At 42.9% G+C, this 9558-nt stretch overlaps 1 pseudogene; it reads left to right on the top strand.

The window, feature by feature from the left end:
• Nucleotides 1–3794: 3794 nt before the first annotated feature.
• LOC126495883 (regulator of nonsense transcripts 2-like) lies at nt 3795–7449 on the top strand (annotated as a pseudogene).
• The last annotated feature ends 2109 nt before the right edge of the window (nt 7450–9558 follow it).

Genomic DNA, 9558 nt, shown 5'->3' with positions numbered 1-9558 from the left:
TATCTGTGAGTTCAAGGTCAAACTGGTGTACTGAGTGAGTTCCAGGACAACCAGGGCTACGCAGAGAAACCTTGTCTCAAAAATAAATAAATAAATAAATAAATAAATAAATAAATAAATAAATAAAATGAAAAGATTTAAGAGTCAGTATTTATGGCTTATCTTGTCTTTCCATGCTAAGCATAAAGGCTACTGTTATGGGGTCCACTTAGATTCAACACAGCTCAAACGCCAAGTCAGTGCACAAAAGTTCATCATCCTCAATCTGCTACTGACCAGTCAGGGGACACAGAACAGACTTGGGAGCTGAATTGTCACTCTGAGCCAAAATGCTACACAGCTTTTAAGTACAAAAACCACAAAAGCCACAAATCGGGATTCTAGGATTTTACCAGTCAGGATTCAGGGACTGGAGACTTTCCTAGGGACATTTCTTTGTGGTACATTTATCCTGTACTTGTTGGTTGCTTGATTCACCTGGAGACTTTCCTAGGGACATTTCTTTGTGGTACACTTATCCTGTTCTTGTTGTTTGATTCAGCTGTGACTGTGTGGTTTCCTCACGTTCATGACTCTACTTACCAAACAGGATGTCAGTTATCCAGGGAGGTCTTGGGAACTTAGAATTTATTTGACCCCTATTCAAAATGGAAGTTTTACTCAAAATGGCTTACATTACCCCCCTTGTCTTTGTACATTATTCAAATCCTTGATTATCTGTGTTCAAGTATAAGGGATTATATTGGATCCTTAGGACCATGAACTTAACTGAGTTAACTCTAGACTGAACAAATTTAACTAAAGCATTGAGGATGCTAGGCCCTATGAGAAGCAGAAGAAGGAGAGCCAGTGGTCTCACTAAGGCAGTGAGCAAGGTGGTTAGCCAAGGGAACCAAAGAGATCTGGCTTTGTTGATTGCCCATGAGAGCCCTTACCCATTGGGAGGAATGAATAGGGGGTGGGCTAAAGATGAAGTAGGGGGGGAGGAGGGGTGAGAGGGAGAATTCTGGCTGGAATGAAAAAATAAAATAGAAGAGGCTCTGGAACCAGTTACAGGCCTGTCTCCTTTGTTCCTCCCTATCCATCAGGTTTTGTTTTATTTTTGCTAAGGTATCTCGGACTATCCCAGAATGATTGACATAAAAACAAGTTCCCCACAATGCCATGTAGAGACCTCCATCCTTAAGAAACAATAGATTCAGTCCTCTTCTGTTCTGTAGGACTAACTCTACCATGGGGTGGGTATAGTTGCAATCCCTACATAATAAGGGGGCCTACCTGGGGTCCAACCATAGCTAACACTACCAGAGCCAAACCTTCAGTTCAAGGCTTATTAATGGTTTTCCAGCTGTCCATAACTATAATCTCTAGGAGCCTCCAAGAAGAATGATATCATCTACCAAGTAACAGCCCCAAATGTATCATCATTTGCCTCAGATGAATGGTGTGTTTACTCCTGCTAATAGGACCCACGCTCTGAAATTCCAGTGTAGTCTTATATTTCTTCTATAGTAACCAGTATGTTTTAATGGCCTACATTATTGATGAGTAGCTTGCATTTATGTATATGATATATACAGGTATGTGCTGGTGCACTTGTCAAAGAATGCAGAGGCCAGAGGTTGTCTCGCTCAACCAGATGTCTTCCTTACCTAGCGTGGGAAGTCCTTCTGTATATGTGTTGCTTTTATTGGTTAATGAATAAAGAATCTGTTTCAACCGGTGGCTTAGCAGAGTAGAGCTTGGCGGGAAAACTCAACTGAATGCTGGGAGAAAGAAGACAGAGTCAGTGAGAAGCCATGGAGCTGCCGCCAGCATGACCTAACAGAGGAAGACACTGCACATTTCTGCCTGTTACGCCAGAAAGGGACACTAAAAATAGGAATTTGTACCTGTTTTATTCAATTTGTAGATGAATAGTTCAAGAAACTGGTTATGAAAGTTACTGCCTGAATAACCCCCATCTTGTCCTTCTGGTTCTATGGCTTCCTTTATCTTTCCTCTGGAGTCACCTAGATTCCATGACTGATTAACATCTTTGTAAACTGAGACTCAAACTACCCCAAGTACCAGGAGCCTGCAGGGCCTGCTAGATCCAGATGGGAACAGTTATCCCTGATTGGGAGGCCTTACCCCAGAGCAGGAGTAACCATCTCAGGAGAACCAGACTGTTCCCGCAGGATGTGACAGACCAGGCCTGAGACAACGAGGACCAGAGCACTTTGACAAAGATCCCCGTGTGGAGATGACCTTGAATGACCCTTCACTGCCCTTTGGTGGACACTGCTACACAGTTTTTGCTTGTTCTGCCTCAGAAAAAATGGAACTAGCATGGACAGGGAAAGATTTTGATTATAAAACTAATAACAAACCTTGATACCCTCTTGAAGGCAAATAAGCCGTCTTAGGCATCTTGACGTTCTTCTGCTTTTTGAGGATTGTAGGGATTATATTGCGACAGACTTTATGACAAGGACACGCTCTGGCTCAGTGAACCGCCTGTCTTCCTGAGCAGACTTGTCAGATCAGGACACTTCTGGCTCAGTGAACCGCCTGTCTTCCTGGGCAGACTTGTCAGATCAGGACTTTTCTGGAATTGTGGAAAGAATAAGGAACAGAGCTCGGCACTTCAAAGGTCAAAGGAAGGAGATGGCCTTGAAGAGTCCAGGAATAAAATACAAATGAAAGGTTTGGTCCAGCCGGGCAGTGGTGGCACACGGGAGGCAAAGGCAGGCAGATCTCTGTGAGTTCGAGACCAGCCTGGTCTACAAGAGCAAGTTCCAGGACAGGCTCCAAAACCACAGAGAAACCCTGTCTCGAAAAAAAAAAAAAAAGTTAACCTTTAACAAACACTTTCTGCCTTAAGAACAGATATCCTGGTAGCCACTGTGTACAGAGGTAAACTTCTAACAATGGTCTCCTGCCTTCCTGCTTCCCAGCTAGTCGGGTCCTGCAAACAAAGGTTATCTTCTAACTACTGCCTCTAGGGGGCCCCCTGCTCCTATTCCCTTCATTTTTAACTGTCCTCAGCTGTGACACTCTCTCTCGGCCTTGCATTCTTTCAGGGACAGTGAAAACTGTCACAGACCTTCACAAACGCTCTAACATTCTAATGTCCTAAACAAAAGTTGTGAAACTTACAATGTAATGTGACTTTAAGCCTGACCTCGAGGATGTAAAAGCTCTTTGACCCACACCTGGTGCTTGATTTTACTGAAAGACCCTACAGACCCCCTCCTCAAAACCTGCAGCTAGCATGCTCCCGGGAGAACGTCCTGTTTGCTTGAAAGATTCTCAGGATCAGCAGCTAGCCTGCTCTCATGAGAACATCCCATTTGCTTAGGAAAGCAGGATGTCTACGAGATAGGATGACTGCAAAACAGGATATCTATAAAGATAGGACACCTACAAAGCAGGATGGCTGAAAAACAGGATACCTATAAGATAAGAACAGGTTATCTATTGCCAGACATCCATGCTGGGAGAGGAAAACCATTCATGCCCCCCCCCCATTCTGACCGACCGATAACCACACTTCTGCTTCTGTAAAACTTGCTTTTTGGCCGCCCTCTTTCCTATAAAAAGCCCTCCTCCCAGTCGGCAGGCACGCAAGTCCTCCGAAAGACTTTACCGGCTCCCCCTCTGCAGGTACCTGTGTTTACCCAATAAACCTCTTGCAATTTGCATCCGTGTGGTCTTGGCCTGTTCCTTGGCTTCGGGGAGGTCTCCTCCTGAGGGAAGGTCCTCGCTCTTCAAGGGTCTTTCATTACTACAAGAGGAGGCCCCAAACCCCCATGGCCACAGCTAGAGAAGCCCGATCTCTGGCTTTGGTCACAGCTATAGCTGAGAAGCTTTGTGTGCCTTGTAGTGATTTTTTTCTTCTTTTTTTGGAATAAAGTTTGCTTCTGGTTTAATAGACTTTGGTGGTCTGTCCCTCATCATTGTGTGACACCCGAACCCAACAGTCTTATGTCAGATATAAAAGAAAAATAGAAAAATGAAAAGACAAAACTAAAACAGGGGACTGAGGGATTAGGTTTCCGTAGAAAGATCAGATAGTCATCATAGTACATTAATAAAATAATACAGGATAAGCTTGACATAACAGGTGGTAGGAAATGATTTCTGGTATTAACTTAGTCAAATTTAGAGAAATCCTGTCTAGCATTTCTGTAACCACAGGGTTTATGGCACTGATTTTAAGAAAAAAGACATTGAGTTAAAAGAACTGATTTTTATCATGTTAGATTTTAGTTCTCGTGAAATTGGATGTTTGCCAGCAGCAAGAAGCAGCAGCTGCTCAGCTGAAAGAGAAAGAAGAATCCCTTCAGCTTCATCGGGAAACTTGGGAACAGCATCAGTCACAAAAGGAACTCCATAGCAAAAATCAAAACACTCCAGAAAACCGACCAGAGGAAAATTTCTTCAGCTGCCTAGATTCAAGTGTAAAGAAAAGTACTCCTTTTGTCGAGAAACTAAAAACAGTTAGGGAACAGAGAGACTCCTTGTCTCATGATTTCAATGGCCTGAATTTAAGCAAATATATTGCAAAAGCTGTAGTGTTCATTGTGGAAGCAAAATTAAAAGTCTCTGGTGTGAACTGTGCAGTGCAGCTCTGCTCTCTCTTTCACCAGCGGTGGCTGACTTCCTGCCCTCACTTCTTCAGGTGTGGAAAAAGCATCTGAAGCAAGGAAAGAGGAGAAAATGCCTAACATCACCAAGCTAAGAACTGACTTGTGTATCATTGCAGAATTGACAATAGTGGGAATTTTCACTGACAAGGAAGGTCTTTCCTTGATCTATGAAGAGCTAAAAAGTATTATTAATGCTGATGGAGAATCCCACACTCATGTTTCTGTGGTGATTAGCTTCTGTCGCCATTGTGGAGATGATAATGCTGGGCTCACACCAAGGAAAGTCAAGAGTGCTGCAGAGAAGTTTAATTTGAACTTTCCTCCTGAGTCCAGAGAAGCAACAGCCTTTCCAGAATCTTTTAAAGGAGCAATTTACATCTTTGACAAAACACCTGAAAAGGGAACACAGGGAGCTTCAGAATACTGAGAGGCAAAACAGGCGCATTCTGCATAGGCGTGCTAAGTGAAGACAGGCACAAAACAGTATGAAGAATTTGCAATGTCTTCCCAGAAGCTGCTGGCAAATTCTCAATCCTTAGCAGACCTCTTGGATGAAAATATGCCAGATCTTCCTCAGGACAAACCGACACCAGAAGAACATGGACCTGGAATCGATATATTTACACGTCGTAAACCTGGAGAATATGGTTAGAAGGTGGTATATGGGAAGATGAAGGCACTTGGAATTTTTATGAAAATCTTATTGATTTGAAAGCATTTGTTCCAGCCATCTTGTTAAAGTCAGAACAAAGATGCTGATAAAGACGATTCCAAAGAGGCGAAAGAACCAAAGGATAATAAGGAGGCATCAAGTCCTGATGACTTGGAACTTGAGTTAGAGAATCTAGAGATTAATGCTACGCTGGAGTTAGAAGGTGGAGATGAGGCTGAAGGCCTTACAAAGAAACTCCTTGATGAACAAGAACAAGAAGATGAAGAAGCCAGCTCTGGATCTCACCTCAAACTCACAGTAGATGCCTTCCTCCAGCAGTTGCCTGTGTCAACCGAGATCTAATTGACAAGGCAGCCATGGATTTTTGCATGAACATGAACACAAAGGCAAACAGGAAAAAGTTGATATGAGCACTCTTCCTAGTTTCTAGACAAAGGTTGGATTTGCTACCGCTCTATGCAAGCTTAGTGGCTACATTTCATCCCTGGACGTCTGATGTAGCAGAGGATCTTTGTTCCATGCTGAGGGGGGACCAGATCAGCATTGAAACAAAGAACAAAACAGTCGGTTTTATTGGAGAACTAGCCAAGTTTAAGATGTTCACCAAAAAAATGATACACTGCATTGTTTAAAGATGCGTCTGTCAGACTTTTCTCATCATCATATTGAATGGCATGTACTCTACTGGAAACGATTTCTTTTCAGATCTCCAGAATCACACCTGAGGACCAGTGTGCTTTTGGAACAAATGATGAGAAAAAAAATGAGCAATGCATGCTGATGCACAGTATGTTCCAATGGTGGAGAATGCATATTACTATTGCAACCCACCTCCAGCTGGAAAGACTGTGAGAAAGAAACGTCCTCCACTTCAGGAGTGTGTCAGAAAACTTTTGTATACGGATCTCTCTGAGGTCACTACTCAGAAGGTTTTGAGACAGATGTAAAAGTTGCCCATCAAGACCAAGAAGTAAAAGACTATGTTATTTGTTGTATGATAAACATCTGGCATTCACTGTGTGGCCAACCTCGTAGTAGGACTAGTACTCTACCAGGAGGATGTTGGAATCCATGTTGTAGATGGGGTACTTGAAGAGATTCGATTGGGAATGGAGGTTAACCAACCTAAATTTAGCCAGAGGCGTATCATAGTGCCAAGTTCTTAGGAGAACTTTATAATTACAGAATGGGGGAATCATCTGTTGTTTTCAGAACTCTTTGTTCTTTTACTTCATTTGGTGTCAACCCTGATGGTTCCCCAAGTCCACTGGACCCTCCTGAGCAATTGTTCAGAAACAGACTGGTACGCATTATTTTGGATACCTGTGGCCAGTGCTTTGACAGAGGCTCCAGTAAACAAAAGCTTCACTGCTTCCTTGTAGGTTTCAGCATTATGTTTGGTGGAAGAAAAGTTTGGAGGTTTGGACGAAAGACCATCCATCTCTTATTGATATAGATTACATGTTCAGTGATAAACTAGAACTACTAAGGCCAAAGATCAAACTCTGTAATTCTCTGGAAGAATCCATCAGGCAGGAACAAGACTTAGAAGGAGAATTCTTAATAAAATGAGGCCTAGTAAATGACAAGGAGTCCAAAGATTCTATGAGAAAAGGGGAAAATCTTGAAGAGGATGATGAAGAAGAAGTAGGAGGAGCTGAAACTGAAGAACAGTCTGGAAATGAAAGTGAAGTGAATGAGCCAGAAGAGGGTTCAGAGGAGAAGGAGGAGGGAGAAGAAGAGGAAGAGGAAAATATAAACGACCCCACAGATTCCACCAAGGAGAATGAAACAGATGAAGAGAGTGCTGAGAGGATGGTTAAAGGGGGTGGACTGAATGTTCCTCATGTAGAAGATGAGGGTTCATTCAGTCTCTGGACAACGATGCTAGAAAACCTTCATTAGAGAAGTGGTGAATCTGTTAAAGTGCACCAACTTGATGTTGCTACTCCTTTGCATCTCAAAAGCCAGCTGAGGAAAGGGCCCTCGGTTGGTGGGGAGGAAGGAGAGACTGAGTCTGCAGACTCAATGCCATCTGTCATGTGAACAAGAAAAGGCAAAAAGCAGCAGTTTCAGATTCTTAATGTGCCCTTGTCGTCCCAGCCTGCTGCAATAAAAACAATAAAAAAGAAGCAAAAATAAAAGAAATTTGCTTTTTGCACATTTCCCCTTCTTTTACTTTGATATGTTTGTCTAATCAAGGAAGACGTTAGAAAAAGTAATATACCATGAAAGGTTTTGTAATCAATGATCAAGATCTATGAGGAAATGATTTTGTGTATAAATAAAGCCTGTGAGAGAAGCAGGCTGTCGGAGTAGGGCACCACACCTAGATGTGCTTCCTTTCCGTCCATCTCTCATAAAACTAAAAGGTGTCCTCTCTCCGATTTCACCCCTCTTCCATCCCCTGTGTCAGGCCCTGCCCTCCTCTGGAGCTGGACTTCATCATGAAAGCTTAACTGTGCATGCCTTACTTATCAATGGCCACATTGATAAGTCTCTGCTTTCCACTGTTGGGTCCAGGGGGTCGCGCAAAGATGGGGACACACCACCAAAGTCTAAACCAGAAGCAAACTTTATTCCAGAAACCAGATTTCAGGAAAACCAGAAGTAAACTTAAAAAGAAAAAAGAAAAAGACCGCGGGGCACAGAAGCTTATCAGCTGAGACCACAGGCAGAGTTCGGGCTTCTTACACTGGCAAAACATGGGTCCTTGAGGTCCCCTTCTTACAGTAAGGAGCATCAAGCATCAGGTCTGAATAAAGGAATTTTTACAATCCGGGGGTACAACTCAGATACAGATTGCCTTACTTTACAATCTTCATTTTTCAGTTCCTTGGTACTTCCAGATAGTGTTTGCTGAAGCCCCTAGTTTTCCCTTTGACGATGCCAGATTCCCATAGCAGGGACAGTGCCTAACTCAGAGGTCTCTGTCTCCTAAAGCTCAGATCTGTCGTTGATCAAGGATGGCCAGGAACTACTCTCAGTTTGCAGAGAGAAACTCCGGCTTCTAGTTGTAAAATGAAATATCCTAAGCTTATAGAAGCTTCTTAAGCATCTGAGAAAATAGCTCACTGTGAATGACTGACCCTTGATCTGCTGAGAAAGCTGTTGGAAGTCTGCCTGGGTTTACAGCTTTATGTGTCTTTCTTCCTATAGCCTAAGCTTCTATATCCAAACCTTTGGTGTCTATATTTCTATTCCTATATTTCCATTCTTATTTCTAGACCTTCATTCACTATAAATTGTTTTCTTAATTGATATGTCTGGACAGGATGTGAAACCTAACGGTTGGGATTGGGAAAGCTGGGGCATTTGCCCTTTCTCCTCTATCCTGTGCCCTTTTTGAGGGCAGAGGGGTAATATTACTTATAAATCGAACATTTGGTAAATGCTCCTAATTGTACAACGAGTAGCTTGGTAGCTATCTTCCTAATAAATAGCTCAGTTTTACAACTGAGTCCAGATGCAAGCAATGAATAAGTTAAATTGTACCTGTTAAGTTTCCATTCTGGGTCAAAGGCTGAAGTGTGGATTTAATATATCAAGCTGGATCTGGTTTGTGCCCTCGACCCCGAACTCTCCAGCCCAGGGACTGGGCTGTAATCCCCTCAGAGGCTCTTCCCTATATAATTCAGACCCTTTTAGGACCTTTGGCCTGTTGGCTGCTTCACGGGTTCCTCTCTCTTCCTTCTCCCTTCCTCTCTCCCTCTCTGCACATGATCCAACTGAGCCTGGTCATGTCCACTCTGGACTCTCCCAGATGTCCCTGCCTCTGACTATGTTCTCTTATCTACAATAAACTTTCTCCTCCACCGTACCTAGGAGCAATCATGTTCTTTCCTTTTTCTTTTTTCAGTACCGAAGATTGCCCGTGCAATGCAAGAATAACCTCCACACCAACTCCTGCGGGGAGTTTGGTTCTCTAGGACTTCATTCTTCCAGCTTCTCTCGCCAACAAATTGCCTAATAACAAATCTCTAACACCAGCTCTGTGGGTATCTGAGAATTTCCTGTATTTAGTTCCTGGTCTGCAAACAGCGCAGGCTCACACCTGTAAACCCTTGCTGCAGAACTAAACCCAGCCCGATCTTTAGGTAACTGGTGGTGTGGTGCCACCTAGTGGTCATATAATTTAACGAGCACTAAATCCTACCTAAAAGTATTAAAAAAAATTTTTTTTGGTTCTTTTTTTTTTATTGAGAATAAGAAAAAAAAAGTTTCCGCCTCCTCCCAGCCTCCCATTTCCCT

Source organism: Alexandromys fortis, unplaced genomic scaffold, assembly GCF_014885135.2.
Source record: "Alexandromys fortis isolate MF-2015 unplaced genomic scaffold, M_Fortis_MF-2015_v1.1 scaffold_706, whole genome shotgun sequence".
Lineage (NCBI taxonomy): Eukaryota > Metazoa > Chordata > Mammalia > Rodentia > Cricetidae > Alexandromys > Alexandromys fortis.
This window is presented reverse-complemented; position numbering and strand designations above follow the sequence as displayed.